Source organism: Mus caroli, unplaced genomic scaffold, assembly GCF_978045245.1.
Source record: "Mus caroli unplaced genomic scaffold, Mus_caroli_1 scaffold_2, whole genome shotgun sequence".
NCBI classification, from domain to species: Eukaryota; Metazoa; Chordata; class Mammalia; order Rodentia; family Muridae; genus Mus; species Mus caroli.
This window is the reverse complement of record NW_028227257.1, coordinates 91,906,857-91,925,410: the sequence shown is the minus strand read 5'-3', so window position 1 is coordinate 91,925,410 and position 18,554 is coordinate 91,906,857. Positions and strand designations below refer to the sequence as shown.

General features: G+C 36.2%; 1 pseudogene; it reads left to right on the top strand.

The window, feature by feature from the left end:
- The first annotated feature begins 2,101 nt into the window (after positions 1–2,101).
- Positions 2,102–5,532, top strand: LOC110306572 (non-selective voltage-gated ion channel VDAC1 pseudogene; annotated as a pseudogene).
- Positions 5,533–18,554: the final 13,022 nt, after the last annotated feature.

Here is an 18,554-nt window from a genome sequence, read left to right as displayed (position 1 = left end):
GTCATACACCACGCAGGGGTAGAGGACCATGGCGCCCTGAGTAGCTGTATAAGGGGGTATTTAAAGGAAGAAACCACAACTCAAGGAAGTGGGGAGGGTGTTGTTGGAAAAATACCAAAGATACCAGTTAAGAGTCACAAGGAAGTGCAAAGTCACAAGAGTCACAGAGAATACCTGGTAATTGTTCTGGTTAACTCTCAGTTTCTAAGAGCCCCTAACAATAGCACATTTGCATGGCAGTTTCCTGCATTGGTCAGGGTGACTTTCTTTGAATGAACACTCTTTGAACCCAGGAAGCAGGTAGGTGGAGGAAGGAATGTGGCTATCAAGGTATGATTAGCATACCTTGGAGCAATGAGTCACAAAGGTCACATTCCCAAGCCTCGTCCTAAAGGCCTAGAATTTTGTTATTTCTTCATTGAGAGGACTTTTGAGCAAGAATGGCTGAGTTGACAGGCAGAAAGACTTCAGAAAAAACTGGGAAGGGGTGCACCTATTCAGCAGTGAGTCTCAAAAGCTAAAAACTTTCTAGGTCTGGATTAGATTTTACAGAGGCTAGAAACTTTAAGAACTAGGGCTAAGTTAGCAGACTGAGTCAATAGGCTTTGGCAATGATTATATCAGGTGAATAAAAGTTACTTTTACAATATCCCTTAATACACGAGTGGTAAATTTCAAGGCCTTCAGATGATCACAGTATAGTTTATATATGCTTATTTCTAAATACATTTAGAAATTTATGAAATTAGAAATTAACCACACTAGGCAATTAACAAATAATAATAAAAGAATTACAGCAAAATGCTGTACTATAATTTTGTGCTTTGGAGAGCATGTCTCCATGGGAAATGAGGGGGCAGTTAGGTTCAAAGAAACTCAAGACCTGGTGTTAGTTCAAAATTGACCTCTAAGTTTATTTTAGTTCTGTTTAAGCAAAACAAAACCTGGTTAAAATTTATTCTGGTAAAAATTAACTCAGGTCCACACTCACAATAAAGCAAACATAAATCTCTTTGCAAAACAAAGTAAACAAAATACAGATCAGACATGATTACCTCAAAATTCTTTGTAAAGTCCATAAAGGTAGGATCTATAGATTGACTAAGAAAAGCAAATATACAATAAGGGTCAGGAGGATTCAGAGCTGGAATAATGTGTAGCCATACAGTTAGAGAAAAAGTCATCATACTAGTAAATACATGTGCTCTCGGCCTTCTTGGCAGATAATGTGTACATTATTTCTTCCCTTGAATGAACAACCCTTCATGGTTATCAATCTAGGTGCCCCTAGTGCTCATCTTTGAACACAAAGACCTAAATCCTTCCTACAGTTTATTTTACAATACAAAAGAATGACATGACATTTAAAAATAATGAAATTTTTATTTTTTGGAATTTTATATTTCTTTTTCACATCATATTTGACCTTGGAACCAAGAACAAGTGCAGAGTACTGTGTATAAAGTTCTTTAGACCACTTAGCTGACTCTTGCATCTCACCTAAGGGGAAGAAACCAATATGACTATTGCATTTTCATCAATGAGCAAAAATGAGTTCAGAAAAGTAAAATATGTAGCTAAAATTAAAAGGGATTGGTGACCACAATTCATACTTCTATATTTAAATGTAATGGTCTTTCAAATATTTCAAGTACTGTAAATATCAGAGCTTTGGGTTAAAACATATCATTTGTAGCCTTTAGAAAGGTTTTATTTTCTTATTTCAGAATTCTATGATTCCTCTAAATGAATAATCAGTTGGTATCTGAACAACTCTTTGGTATCTAAAGCAGTTTAGAATACAATTTAAAAGAAAAATGATACTTATAAGAATTATTGGAACATATTTGATAATTTCACTTTAAAATATACAGGTTCTTATTCTGTTGAATGAAAATTATTAGTGATTATAAAATTATGTTTAAAGAAGATAAGTTTATAATAATGAAATTAATTATAATTGATAACTGATCATTACTCTACAAAATTTTTCTTGCTTATTATCGCCTTTATAATCACATATGTGCTAAAAGATAGGCTAGATAATGTTGAGAGCTGAAGATGGTATGGTAGTCCATGGTTTATGCTGTGGACTTCTCACATGACGTAAGTACCCAAAGAATTTGGTCAACTTTTCTGAGCTCTCCAATCTTTATTTAGATAAATTCCAGTTAGAAAAAGAGAGAGAGAAGTATATCCTGTCATTTTCTAGTCATTCTCTTCTGTTGCTATACATCTACATTCAGGTTATACCTTTAAGGTTTATAATAATTATACTTTAGATATGTTAGTCCTTGGATTTTATAGTTCGTCCTCATGATTATATTATTTGTCACTTACTCAGAGCATGAGTTATTTTTCCTTTCATGATGAAACTATGCAAAAAGAATCTATGTAGAAACAAGCATGAAATGAAGAAGTACAAATATCAAGTCACTATGGGACATCATGGAAAAAGGGGATGTAAGAAAGGATGCAGGGCCCAGTACAGAGAACTTTGTTAGTTCTTTATATTAATAATTAATATTTAAGTTCAAAGGATGATCGTATACTCACCCCTAAACACAACATTTATACAACCTACTCTAAGGCTATGAACCCTATAGAGGAAGAGGTAGAAGGGAAATTAGAGACAGAAAAATGAGAAAGGGGTTGTACTGGCTAGTTTTGTGTCAACTTGACACCGCTGGAGTTATCACAGAAAAAGGAGCTTCAGTTGAGGAAATGCCTCCATGAGATCCAACGGTAAGGACTTTTCTCAATTAGTGATCAAGGGGGAAAGGCCCCTTGTGGGTGGGACCATCCCTGGGCTGGTAGTCTTGGGTTCTATAAGAGAGTAGGCTGAGCAAGCCTGGGGAAGCAAGCCAGTAATGAACATCCTTCCATGGCCTCTGCATCAGCTCCTGCTTTCTGACCTGCTTGAGTTCCAGTCTTGACTTCCTTTGTTGATGAACAGCAGTATGGAAGTGTTGGCCTAATAAACCCTTTCTTCCCCAATTTGCTTCTTGGTCATGATGTTTGTGCAGGAATAGAAACCCTGACTAAGACAGGGGTTGTTTATATTGTCTTCTAGGTGTGGTACAGCCATTACAATCATAAGTTCACAGCTCCTGTGGTTGTCTGCATGAGGCCTATGCTGGGTTGTCAAACAACCATTGATGAAGAGCATGGAGCCATATTCACCTCTGCTTAATTGTTGGCTTTTTTGATAGACTCTGAGAAAGGAGGAGTCATTTTCTTTAGTTTGGTGTCCATTGCTGAGCCTACCAAGCTTCACTCTATTCTTCCAAATAGAGGGACACACATAATATCCTTAAACTTAGCAGCCACAGACCAAAGACATAATTTCAGGAATTCAGGGCAGGGACTTGATAGAAAGAGGCAGTAAATGGGATTTCAAAGAGATTAAGAGGAAAGGTATGAGACTAATAGATCAGAATGTATTATATACTCATACAAAACTGTCAAGGAACAAATTAAATTAATGAAAAAGGGAAAATTGATCTAATCAGACTAAAGAATTTGTAAAAATTATAAAGCACCTTATGCATCTGAAGTGCTCTAAAATTAAAATAAAATTAAATCATAAAACCCTTTTATAAAAGGCAACATTGCATTTACCATGAATAATCCTCATATTTATTAAAGTAGATTCACTTACAAATAAATAAGAATACATACCAAAGTCACTGAATTAATATAACTTAAAATCTAATCCTCCGTGTACTTATCTATGACTTCACAATTTCAGCATTGAAAGCCTCTGTACATGGTTTGTATTTAGCTTTGATTAGACTAATAAAAGAAAATACCTTTGGAATAGTGAGATGATTCAGTGGGTAAATGTACTTGCTAGAAAACCTGGTAACCTGAGTTGGACTCCAGGATCCCATTGTAGAAGAACTAAATAAATGGTAAATTGTCATTTAACTTCTATTTGTACACTGTGATATATCCACATTCACACATATATGCACAGAGGGCCACCTACATGTACACTCAGATGGGCACACAAACTCACACACAAAATAAAGTAAATGAACATTATATATATATATATATATATATATATATATATATATATATATATATATACTCAATACCAACATTTTAGAGTTAAATACATGGATACATTATATTTATTCACCATACCTAATTTTAAAGAAGAAAATAATCTGGATATTATGATAATTTTAACTTATATACGACTTTTTTTTAAAAGTCTAATTTATTTATAAAATTATACTTAAATATTTTCCTTGTAAAACATGTTTACTCTGAGTAATGACTAATATGTCAAATTATCCAGAAATTTAGTCATCTTGGTAGAAACTTTAGAATTTGTAATGCAATGATACACGGAGATAAGAATTTTTAAAAAGTGGTTATGGAAGGGATGTTGAATACATTTTGTAAGGACAAATGTATAGCCTTTGGTCACTAGATTCTTATACCCTATATATGACATTTTTTTTTTCTAAATTTGCTTAGTCTGATCTGAATATTTAAAGTCGCTTTATAGTTTCATAAAATGAACAGAAATAATGTTATTTCACTATTGACTAACAATTTCTCCTATATTTATAAATAAAATATTGTCCCAACCTCCTTGCTGCAACCTGCGCCATAGCTGCCACTGCTCCAGCAGTCACGCAGTCACTGAATCAGAGAACGTGGCTGTGCCTCCCACATACGCTGATCTTGGCAAGTCTGCAAAGGATGTCTTCACCAAGGCTTTGGCTTAATAAAACTTGATTTGAAAACAAAGTCAGAGAATGGATTGGAATTTACCAGCTCAGGCTCTGCCAACAAGGAAACCACCAAAGTGAATGGCAGCCTGGAAACCAAGTACAAATGGACTGAGTATGGGCTGATGTTTACAGAGAAGTGGAACAGAGACAACACCCTGGGTACTGAGATCACCGTGGAAGACCAGCTTGCTCGTGAACTGGAGCTGACCTTTGATTTATCTTTCTTGCCTAACACTGGGGAGGAGGAGGGAATTGCTAAAATCAAGACAGGGTACAAGAGGGAGCTTATCAACCTTGGCTGTGATGTGGACTTTGACATCTCTGGGCCCTCAATCGGGGCACTCTGGTGCTTGGCTATGAGGGTTGGCTGGCTAGCTACCAGATGAATTTTGAGACCTCGAAGTCCTGAGTGACCTAAAGCAACCCTGCAGTTGGCTACAAGATGGACGAATTCTAGTTTCATACTAATGTGATCTACAGGACAGTTTGGTGGCTCCATTTACCAGAAGGTGAACAAGAAGTCAAAAAGTCAAGAAGTCAAGATCAACTGCTGTCAATCTTGCCTGGACTACAGGAAACAGTAACACTTGCTTTGTAATAGCAGCCTGTTTTTTTGGCCAAAGGGAAAACTCCAGCCTGATTGGCTTAAGATACACTCAGACCCTAAAACCAGGTATCAAACTGACATTGTCAGCCATGCTGGAATGGCAAGAACTTCAATGTGGGCGGCCATGAGCTTGGCCTAGGACTGGCATTCCAAGCAGAAATGAATATTGTATAATCGTTTAATTTTAAACTATTTTGCAGCATAGCTTCAGAATTTAGTGTGCCTTTTAATGTTGTATGCTGGGGATGTGAGAGTTGATGAATACCAAGTTAGACCTTCAGGCTAAGGATGACTCGGCTTTAAGGTGTTTACCATTTCAGAGGTACAGCAGAAACCCCATTCCAGAAAGAGTCCGTTTTAGCTGTAGGCGTGGGTTGGAAAGGAGCCCCTCTAGAGATGCCAGGCTGCAAGTGGAAGCTGGGAACGTGTGGGCACTTTGTAAATCTGTGTCCAGTCCTCAGATGAAATTGTGATTTCCCAAGCATTGAACCCTAGTGTCCAGATCCTATCTGCTCAGAAGCATGTACACACTTGGGTGAAAGGAACGTGCTTCATACAGATCTTCACGCTTGTTCCCATCATGCCCTGTTCCCACCCTAGCCCATCAGTTACCTGTTTTACACCAGAAGTAGTCTTTAGGGTGTGGTTAGCTATTTCTTTTTTGCCATTCTAGGGTGGAGAGGGTGGACATGATGGAGCCAGTAATTCTTCCTTGTGTTGTGGTGTGGTTTTATTTTGCCATTGCACCAGAGTATGAAATAGCTTCCGGGTTCTCTAGCTCTGTGCTGGGCAGTCGATTGTGGTCACACCCTGACAAGATGAGGGATCTCAACTGACTCCTCTTGTAGCCTCACCACTGTTTTGTAGCAGTTTAATGAGTACATTGTAGAGTCTTCAATTTTGTGTGGAATTAGCTCCTCCCCTTCAAATGCTGTTATTAACATCCCTTAAAATAAACTTGAATAAAATATTGAAGCCTCAAAAAAATGGTATGCAAAGAATGCCACAGCAGCTGTGGAAATTCCTAGGGTAGTTGAAAATGACAACCATAGCTACCAAATGTGTGACTAAATACTTGTCTCTAAATACTAGTTTAAAAATATCACACAGATCTTTCCCCATTCTTTAGCCTGGTGCTTTGTCTCAATGATGCTCTCTTTTGCCATACAAAAGCTTTTTTTTACTGCTAATTTTAGTGCCTGTGCTTATAGTTTTCTCTTCAGAAAGTTTTTTTTTTCCTGTGTCAATGAGTTCAAGATTATTCCCCAATTTTTCTTATATCAGATTCAGATATCTGCCCTTATGAGTACCAGATATCTGGTCCTCAATATACTCAGACTTGTATTTGTATTTGTCATGTATTTTTTTTAATATCTTTTCTCTTTTCCCCTAAGAACACATTTCTGTCTTAAAAAAAATAATCAGGTCTCAGTAGCAGAATAGACCTTATGTCTGAGAATTTAATTGATTCCACTGATTATAGAGTCTGCTCTTGTGACAATATCATGGTGATTTGATTGCTATATATTTGTAGTATAATTTGAGATTGGATATGATAATACCTCTAGCAGTTTGTTAGTGTTCAATCCATTAGTGTTTTAGGTATTTTGGGTTTTTAATATTTCTAATGAAGCAGAAGTGAAGAATTTTGTTGAAAATTTAATGGGATTTGTAGATTTGTCTTGGAAAGATGGCCATATTAACCCAATAAAGCCATGAGCATGGGAGGTCTTGCCCTGTTCTGATACCATCTTTAATTTCTTTCTTCAAAGTCTTAAAGTTTTTATTGTAAGACTCTTTCACTGATGTGGTCACAGTTGCCAGAAGACATTTTTGAAGCTATTGTAAAAGATATTGTTTCGCTGATTTCTCTCTCTGTCATTATGTCATTTGTATGTAGGAAAACTACTGATTATTGTGTTTTAATTTTGTATCATGCTACTTTGCTGATGGTGTTTAATACCTTGAAATTTCTTGTTGGAGTTTTGTGGTCATTTATATGTACAATCATATTTATCTTTAAATACAGATACTTTGACTTATTCATCTACAATTTGTATTTCTCAGACCTCTTTTAGTAGTCTTATTATTCTAGATAAGATTAGAAGTACTATACTGAATAGGTAGGAAGAGAATGGAAATCATGGTCATGTTTGTGATTTAAGCAAATTTCTTTGATTTGTACTCCATGTGGGTTGATGTTGGCTGTGAATTTTTGCCTTTATTATGTTCAAGAATGTCCCTGGTGTCCTTAGATTATCCAGGACTATTATGATGAAGGGGTGGTAGATTTTGTCAAAAGGCTTTTGTGCATTTGATGAGATTATCATGCATTTTTTGTTCCAGCTTTCTAAATGTTTGATTAGATTTATCAGTTTCCATGTTAAGTCATCCCTGTATCTCTGTGATGAAGTCTACTGGGTAATAGTAGGTTATCATTCTGAGCTGTTCAATTTGCTTTAAGAATTTTTTTATTGAAAATTTTGAATCAACAATCATGAGGAGAGTTGGTGTGTAATTTTTCTTTGTTATAGGATCCTTGTTTACTTTAGATATCATGGTATTTGTGACCTCATAAAATAATTAATCAATGTTCCTTTTGTTCTGTTCTGTTTTGTTTTGTTTTACATAATTTGAGGAGTATTTGCATTGAATTTTATTTCAATATGAGATAGAATTTTGTGATGATTCTATCTGGATTTGGGATTTTATGGACGACTTAGAAATACTGCACTTATTTCCCTAGGGTTTATGGGTCTGTTTAAATTACTTGCCTGGTCTTCAGTTAACTGTAGCAGGTTATTCATATCAAAAAATTTATCCATTACTTTTAACATGTACAACTTGGTAGAGTATAGGGTTTTAAAGTATGTTTTTATGGTTCTCTGGATTTCCTGGGTGTTTATTGTTTTCTCTCCCATTTCACTTCTAATTTCATTAACTTTAGTTTTCATTCTTCATCTTTCAGTCAATTTAGCTAAGCATTTACAATCTTATTGACCTTCTCAGACAAACAAACAAACAAAACAAACAAAACTCACACAAAGCCAAAAGAAAAACGAAAGGAAAAACAAAAATCCCAACCTCTTTATTCTGTTGAATTATTTTGTCTTGTTTATTGTTTGTTTCCATTTCATTGATTTCAGCCTGAGAATGTTTCTTACAGTCTACTCCATTTGGATATACTTTGGGTTTGTTTGCTTGTTTGTTTGTTTTCCTAGGACTTTCAAGTGTATCATTAAGTTACTTATATGAGATCTCTCTATTTTTTAATATAAGCACTGTGTACTATGAGCTACTTAGAATTAGTTCCTCCTACAACTCCTTCATTGAGTTTCAGAAGTCTGGGTATGCTATATGCTCATATTTATTCTATTCTAAAAAAAAAATTTCTTTTTTTTCTAATTTCAGTCAACCCACTTTTTTAATTTAGTAGAGTTGCTCAGTTTGATGATTTTGTAAGGTTTCTGTTGTTTCTGTTACGGTATATTCTTTTGTGTTTGGGTAAAATATTTTGTAAATATCTGTTAGGTCCAAATGGTTTATGACATAATATTCTATAATTTCTATGTCTAGATTTTGTCTACATGACTTGAATATTGAGGGGAGTAGGGTAATTAAATCACCCAACTTCACTGTGTGACAGTGATTCTGTAACTTAAACAGTAGTAGTGTTTCTTTTATGCAATTGGTTGTCCTTGTACTTGTTGCATAAGGTACTTAGTACACAATATCCTCTTGGTGAATGTTCCCTTTGATAACTATACAGTATCCTTTCCTATCTCCCTATCTCTTTGATTAGTTTTTTTTTTTTTGTAGAAGTCTATTTTTTCATATATTAAAATGGATACACCAGCTTCCTTCTTGTGTCTACTTTCTTTTGCCATCCTTTTACCCTGATATGATATCTATCCTTGCTAAGATGTGTCCCTCACATGCAACAGATGGATCAATCCTGTTTTCACATCCTTTCTTCTAGAGTTGTTTTAGTTGTTTTATGTTGATATTGTTTTGTTTTGTTTTGGTTTGGTTTGGTTTTTTGTTTGTTTTTAGAATTGAAACTATTGATGTTTAGAGTTATCAATGTGTTGTGGTTTTTGTTGTTTTGTTGTTGTTGTTTCGTTTTTCTTTTCCTTTCACTTTGTTGTTTTGATGGGTGGTTTTCAACCACTTTTTTTTTTTTTGATTTGGAGTTCATAGGTGATTTATTCCATGTGTTTCATTCGTTGTGATTGACCATTCAGGCTGAAATTTTCTTTCTAATATATTATGTGGTGTGTATACTTCAATTTATATATATACACTGTTTAAATTTGGTTTTCTCATGCAATACATTTTATCTGTATACTGTGATTTAAAGTCCTTTGTAGAGTTGAGCTGGCATCTGTGCTCCCTTGGAGTCTGTAGAACACATTCAGGTGCTTCTCACTTTTAGAGTCTCCATTGAGAAGAAAAGTGTAATTCCAAAAAGCTACCCTTTGTATGTTACTTGATCTTTTCCCTTTACTGTTTTTAATTTTTCCCCCTTGGTCTGTACATATAGTCTTTTGACTATTGTGTACCACAGGAAGAGGGTTGGTTCTTTTCTGGTCCAGTCTATTTTGTGTTCTGTATGCTTTTTGTATATTGGTAAGCATCTCTTCTTTAGATTAGGGAACTCTTCTATAATTTTGCTGAATATATTTTCTGTACCTTTGAGTTGGGCCTCTTCTCCTTTCTCTATTACCTTACCATTGAGGTTTTTGTTTGATTCCCTAAACTTTTCATTTCTAGTTGTACTGGTTAGTTTTGTGTCAACTTGACACAGCTGGAGTTATCACAGAGAAAGGACCTTCAGTTGAGGAAATGCCTCCATGAGATCCAACTGTAAGGCATTTCCTCAATTAGTGATCAAGGGGAAAAGGCTCCTTATAGGTGGGAGCATCTCTGGGCTGGTAGTCTTGGGCTCTATAAGAGAGTAGGCTGAGCAAGCCAGGGGAAGCAAGCCAGTAAAGAACATCCCTCCATGGCCTCTGCTCAGCTCCTGCTTCCTGACCTGCTTGAGTTCCAGTCCTGACTTCCTTTGGTGATGAACAGCAATGTGGAAGAGTAAGCTGAATAAACCCTTTCCTCCCCAACTTGCTTCTTGGTCATCATGTTTGTGCAGGAATAGAAACCCTGACTAAGACACTAGTTTTTCCTCAATTTAGGGTTTTATTGATGATTCTATTTCTACTTTCATGTTTTGAACCATTTTTATCATTTTATTCCACTGTTCATTTGGGGTTTCACAGATTTTGTTAATGGATTTATTAATATTCTCCTTAAGAACCTCTTTAGGAACATGTTCATAATAGCTATATAGTACTTTTCTTGTATTTTAGCAATATTGTACATCTCAGGACCTATTATAGTTGGGTTTCTAGGTTCTGGCAGAGACATATTGTTTTGGGGGTTAATGATTGTGGTTTTGTGCTGGTTCTCAGGCATCTGTTTGATGTTATTGTTATTCTTGGAGTTGATATCAGGTCATGTCATTGCTGGGTAGATTTAGAATTCCTTGTTTTTGTTTTGTTTTGTTTTATTTGTTTGTTTTTGCCTAAATTTCCTCGTGAATCATAAAAGTCTTCATTTTATAAGCTATAATTACACAGAAAAATACTATATGGTACTTAAATTTTGTGCAACAAGTAATTGTTATGAATTAGTGCTCATCTTATATAAAGGACTCTGAATAAATACCTACACGTTTTCTATGAAGTGAATACCCCAAATCTGCTTCTCCTTAGGATAGACAGATAGTCAATGTTGTGATTTAAATAAAATGAAGAGAGAAAAAAAAAACAACAAATCTTTATTTTTTCTTACTTGCTTTATTTATTTATATTCAAAATATTGCCCCCATTCTTGGGCCCCCCAAGTGCTTTTTTTAACCCAATAACCCCTCACCTTAGCCTCTGAGAGGGTGCTCTCTCACCCTCCAAACCTCCACTGCCATGTCATACACTCACACCTTCACCTTACACACACTTCCACATACCTCTTCCCTGGGGTATCAAGTCTCTAAATAATTAGGTACATCCTCTCCCACTAAGGCCAGACAAAGCAGTGTCCTCCTACATATGTGCCAGCACATGCTGACAAGAATATTGAGAAAGAGGAGCACTCCTTCAGTGCTGATGGAATTGCAAACTGCTACAACCACTCTGGAAATCAGTCTGAAGTTTCCTCAGAAATTGGGAATAGCTCTACCTGAATACCCAGCTGTACTACTTTTGGCCATATACACAAAAGTTGCTGCACCATACCACAATGACATATACACCACTATGTTCATAGTGTGAGGGGGAAGAGGGAATGGGAAAGGAGGACATAATAATATATGGTCTGGGGAAGAGGAGAGAAACACAGAGGACCAGGAGAATGAATGAAAATATCCAGCTTCTGGGGTTGGGAGGCCAGGGGACCCTCTAAAAAGTCCCAGAAACCTTAGAGGTGAGAGACTCTCAGAACTCAATGGGGGTGATCTTAGCTAAAATACCCAATAGTGTAGAGACAGAACTCAAAGAGTCTACCTCCAGTCAATAGACAGGGCCCCAAGTGGAGGAACAGAGTTACTCCAATCAAAATTTTTGACTCAGAATTGTTCTTATATCAAAGAACTCCAGAGACAAAAGTGGAGAAGAGAGTGAAGAAAAGGCAATCCAGTGACCAGTGCAACATGGCATCTATCTCATGAGGTAGGCCTGACTCTATTACTGATGTTAGGATGTGTTTACAGACAGGAGCCTAACATGAGTGTTCTCTGAGATGCCCTACCAGCAGCTGACTGAAACAGATGCAAATTCTTATACCCAACTACTGAAGTCAGGGACCCATATGAAGGTAATTAGGAGAAGGATTGAAGGAACTAAAGAAAAGGGTGACCCTATAGGAAGATCAGTAGTCTCAAATAACCCAGATCCCCAGGGAATCCCACAGATGAAGCCACCAACCAGGCATCAAACAGATGTTGGCCCAAGGACACTGGCACATATATAGCAAAGCACTGCCTGGTCTGGCATCAGTGGGAGAAGCCTTATCCTCAAGAGATTTGAGGCCCCATGGAAGTGAGATACTGTGGGTGGGGAAAGGGGAAGCACTCTCTAGGAGATGAGATGGAGGGAGAATTGGGTCAGGAACTGTGAGGCAGGGACCAGAAGAGGGGCAAGGGCTGAAATGTTAATAAAAAAATAATAATAACAAAAAGTTATTATTTCAGTATAATACCTCAAAGGTTGAAAATATACATTCATTATGTGTATCAAGAATAATCATAAATCTGTATTAATACATAACCCATACCAATGTATCAAAAATAACTTTATTTCTGTATAAATATACAAAAATCTGAAACAATAAACAAAATATAACCTCAAATTTACATTGAAATACAAAAATCTATACCAATGTAAGATCTGAGGATAAAAAATGGTTTGTTTTTGTTTTTATTTGTTTTGCTATTTGTTTTGTTTTGTTTTGTTTTGTTTTGTTTGGGTTGGTTTGATTTGGTTTGGTTTGAAGAGTAGATGCAATGATCTACCCCACTTTGTCTAATATTCTTGTAATATTTCTGTGTATACCTTTTTCTTTCCAAACCCCTTCTTCTACCTAAGAAAGGAAGAAGGAAATATAAAAGGAAAGAGAGAAATTCCTGTGTCTAAGCTTCCTATTTTACTTCCTCCCTATTTAATACTAAAACTTCTTGTAACTCTTCCCTTTTAAAAAAACAACAAACATCTAACATTTGTTGATGACCAAAATTACTCTAACCCTCTTCTTTGGAATTGGAAAAAGTTCTCTTATAATTGGTCCTGATGATTTTGGACATAGTCTTCCTTTGGGGAATAGAGCACAAGAAAATTGGGAAAGCTAGAATTGCATTTGTTTTCCAGTCTCCATGTCCTGATAAAGTTCAGGCTTAAGTAAAGTTGTCCTGACTGGAAAAAAAAAAAAGTTGAGTTGCAACATGTAATTTTATGTCTGTTTCCTTCCTCACCTACATAAATCATTCTCTAATTATCTTTAATAAAAATATGATGGCCAATTAGCTGGGCAGGAAGTGAAAGTTGGGACTTCCTGGAAGGGAAATAGGAACTCTAGGAAAAAGGAAGAACTTTCACCAGGAGAAATGGGAGAAGACAGACATGATAGTGGCCTGGAAGTTATAGCTAGCCACATGGCTGGATGGGGCTAGGTGGTATTCTCAACTGAGATGGGATACTTGAAAACCTGCCCATCTAAGGCCTAAGGCTTAGAAATATTAAAATCTCTCTATGTGGTTAAGGAATAATTACTCCCATATTAATATCCAGCATTAATAAGTATATACAGAAAATGATAACTTTAATCTAACATTTGGGATCCAACATGGGCTGCCAATTGAAAAAGTTAGATCTGGTTCTACCTCCCAACCCTATGCTCCTAGAAATAAGATTCAGATTCAAAATATATTTATAAATGCCTTGGCCGTATAGCTAGACTCTACTCTGGCTAGATCATAAGTCAATATAACTCATTTATTCTGATCTACATTCTGACACCTGGCTGATTACCTGTGCTCAGGTACCATGCACCATCCCAGTTGAATCTCCCACATTAGGCACTGTTTCAGAATCCTGTCTCCCACATGTTCCACCTCCTATTTACTGCCTAAGCCATAGGCCTTCAGATTTTTATTGACAGGTGTTACATCCATAGGGACTCAAGATATTTTCTCTACAGGGCATGCAAAATGAGAAATCAGAGAAAAAGTTAACAGAATGAGTCAGATAAAATACACTCAGAAGTACAAGAAGACACAGGAATAAAAGGCTACTTGCATACCACAGAGAGAGAGAGAGAGAGAGACTTAGTTGGGAGTCAGTGAAGTGAGTGCAGTGCAGTGGAGTTGAGGCAGTTGAAGTTAGAGAATAAAAAAATGCAAAAGATTAGAATAAATTGTCAATGAATTTAAGGCCAAGCAGAACAATTCATGAAGAAGCTAAGAAAAGTGGGGATACATCCCATATACAGACAACAAACCCAGACATTATTGCTGATGCCTAGAAGTGCTTGTTTACAGGAGCCCGATATAGCTGTACCCTGAGAGGATCTCCCAGAGCCTGTCAAATGCAGAGGCTCACATCCATTGGACTGAGAATGGAGTCCCCAGTGGAGGAGTTAGAGAAAGGACTGAAGGAGCTGAAGGGGTGCGCAACCCCTTAGGAAGAACAACAATATCAACCAACCAGACACCCCAGAGCTCCCAGGGACTAAACTACCAACCAAAGAGTACACATGGAGTAACCCATGCCTTGTTGGGCATCAATGGGAGGAGAGGTCCTTGGTCCTGTGAAGGGTCAATACCTCAGTATAGGGGAATGCCAGGGCAGAGAGGCAGGAGTGGGAGGGTGCATGGGGGAGCACCCTTATAGAAACAGGGGAGGAAGATGGAACAGGGGCTTTCTGGAGTAGAAACTAGGAAAGGGGATATAATTTGAAATGTTAAATTCGTAAAATATCCAAGCGGGGAGGGAACAACCTGGGCACCACAGAGGAGCTGGCTCTGAAGGTGTGGGGGAAAAAAGAAAAAGAAAAGAATAAAAAAGGAAAGAAAAGAAAAGAATAAATAAAGAGAAGGAGAGGAGAGAAGAAGAGAGGAGGGGAGGGGAGGAGAGGAGAGGAGAGGAGAGGGGAGGGGAGGGGAGGGAAGAAGAAATGAAAAGCCAGATAGAATTAGTAAGGTTGGAGAGTAGTTTGAGTCAGAACAGCTGAGTTGAACCAGCTAGCCAGAGTTCAGAAACAACCAGAAAGGCTGAGTTTATTCAGCAGGAGGTCTCCAAGAGTACAATTACATCTGGTGAATAAAAGTTACTTCTACATTTAAAAGTTTTAATTTTTTGACACAATTGTACTGGTTGTCAGAACTGATAAGAGATTACCAGAAAACTTGATAGAAAATGCTGATATAGGGACCTTGGCCTGTTGCCAAAGATAATCAGTGTTCTGTTTCTTTTGTTTATTTTCAGACAGGTAGATCACTGTGTGGCAGTTTTTACAACTTAATGTTAGAACCATTAATTACATAGGAGACATTAAGATATTTATTTCTTTGTTTGTTTTGCTTTTGAGGTGTCAGATGAACCAGTTGCACTGTAGCTCTACAACTGGGAAAACCTTAATCACTGCAGGGGGTAGCTGGGATATTTCTGGAAAAGTGATTACATCCTCAGTCAGTGGAGATGGGGCCTCTAAGGGATGCAACTGAAGTGATATGAAAGCCCATATATCTTTGAAATTTGTACTATTTTCAATAGTCACTGTGCTCTCTTTGTTCCCAGGAACATTACTCAAGGGACAATATGTTAATGCTGTTTACAGTTAAGAAGATTTTTAAATAATAACTTCAAAATACAGATGAATGATGGGCATAGTTTGATGAATGATATTGTAAGGAGCTGCTAATTGCAATTTGAAGAACCTTTTTCTATGTAGAGAAAATTTAAATCCCTCTTTCAATCTCAGAGCTTTCTCCTCTTTGAGTCAATGAACACTTGGGGTATCTGTCTATAATCTTCCTTTAAGATTATTAGAAACTCTATTTCTATCAAGATAACTTGTAGAACAGAATTAATCTGCTCCTCTTTGGATCCCTAGCTCTTCTGAACAGAAGCCCATATGAGAACATTTGTTCTGAAGCTGTGCCTTTGAACACCTTGACTAGACTTAAAAGCATCACCTGTATAACCTTCTCTTTTACCAGGCTCACCAAGATAACCTGCATTTGCACATCACAGAGATGACAATAAAATGAAATTGAAGGCAGATTTAAAACTCACTTGATTATTAATTATGCTGGGTTAAAAATCACAACTATATTTTTTGATGTGTCAATAATTCTTTTCAATGTATTATTATGAGCACAATTGTGGTCTGATGATAAACAGTCATGAGTTGTCAAAAATTTATAGTTTGATTTTTTACTATGTTTTGAAAGTCATTAAAATTTTCATACAGAGGAAAGAACGTGAAAGCTGAAGTGAGAGACCAAGTTATGTTTCAATTCAATTCTTGGTTATCACATGATATCAAAGATCTGGAGTAATAATGATGAAATATATTGAATGTACTTTTTGAAGCAAGATCCCGTGAGACTGACAGCCAAGCCTTGAAGGTGATACTTGCATTTCTGGAGGTAAGAATGGCAAATGCCTTGCTGGGGAGCCATGGGTCCATTTAATATTATTAAAGTAATTAATTTATATTTGTATCTATAGCAAACATTTTAACAGTGATAAAAAATATATTGCTCACATTTAAAGATAACCTAAAGAGAACAAAACATATATTTTTAAAAGTTAAATTATTATTAATATGGAATCTATGCACATGAATTTAAGAAGTGCTGAGGATGACGGTAATGAATATAGTGGTGGTGAAGAAATGAGGTATAAAGAAGGGAGGATAAGGTATCCATTGAAACAGAATATAAGCAGTAGTGCTGGAAGGGTGAGAAGCTTCATAGTTATGAAAATTAACCGTGGCAGGTGATCGACTAGTGTTCTGCAAAATTCATGCCTTTTATTTCCTGTATAGATATTCACAAAGTTACATGTAGTGCATAGAATTCTCAGAGCACTTCATTAATAAACATACATTTCTGTAGAAGCACATTATGTTCAGATACTATTATGTTTCATTTTTTAAAAATTTAAGATAGATGTAATGTCTATTGTAAGTATTTACATTTACTTAATTTACTGTATTTTATATATAGGAAGATTGAAGACAATGTTAAAACTTATGTACTTTTCTGTTTTAATATCCAGAATATTGTGTTTTATAAATTTGGTTTAATATAAGATATAATACACATTTACCATATTCTACCCCCATATTTATTATTTTCTCTTTCTCCCTATTGTTGTTATTTCTATCCATTTCTCCAGACACGTTAACTTCTATATTTACCTCATTTACGCATACACAATCTTATGAGTCTTCATAAACTCTACATTATACGTGGGCTTTTTGCAGAATTATATGTTCAGTAGTAAGTAAGTAGCCTCATAAAAGATCTAACAATGCTCACTCTGCTTCATGACTTTGCTCACTGCAAAATGCATGCTGTGGTGAGTTTCTGCAGTTAGGGGACTCTATGGTTCTGAAATGATGGCAAAAGAAAAGAAGAGAAGAGAGATTAGTTTGACTAGTATTGAGGACAGTTTGACTGCCAGACTACATTGTTTGAGATGTGTGTTAGAAATAGAGAGATAATTATGACTGATTTCCACATCAGAAGAAAAAAATGGGGGGTTATTTTATATTGTTCCATAGACATGTTTCCTATTTTAAACTATTTTAGTTTTGTGATTGCTTATAGGAATTCTTACTTGGAAGCTTTAATACTAGATACAGTTAAGATCAAAATGTCTTACGTATTGATGGAGAAGTCCTATTTGTGTCTTCTTTGAAACCCCAGCCTTCCACTATTTTATTACAATAATTTTGAGATGTATAAATCCACAGTGTACCATATACAAGGAGAAGTGGTAAAATTCATTTATTCTGGTTCCCAAATATGTACTCACTCTACATTTTTAGTACTCTTGAATTTTGAAGACCTTGATTTAGTGATAGGAGAGGTTGGTATTAGTATACATTTTACATTTACAAAGAACTCTCTGCCAGCACTCTAATTTAAATATTAATATGGAGAGTAAAAAGATGTATTTGAATCAAATAATACATGACTTATATTTATGTCCTAGCAAAGAAAATTTCAATACTTACTAAGACTTTTTCAAATTATACATTTGGCTGCTGTAGAAAGTTTTGGTTTTGTTTTGTTTTTTAATTAGGTATTTTCTTCATTTACATTTCAAATGCTATCCCAAAGGTTCCCCATACCCTCCCTCCCCAACTCCACTACCCACCCACTTCCACTTCTTGGCCCTGGTGTTTCCTTGTACTGAGGCATATAAAATTTGCAAGACCAATGGACCTCTCTTTCCAATGATGGTCAATTAGGCCATCTTCTGATACATATGCAACTAGAGACATGAGCTCCGGGGGGTAATGGTTAGTTTATATTGTTGTTCCACCTATAGGATTGCAGACCCCTTTAGCTCCTTGGGTACTTTCTCTAGCTCCTCCATTGGGGGCCCTGTGATCCATCCAATAGCTGACTGTGAGCA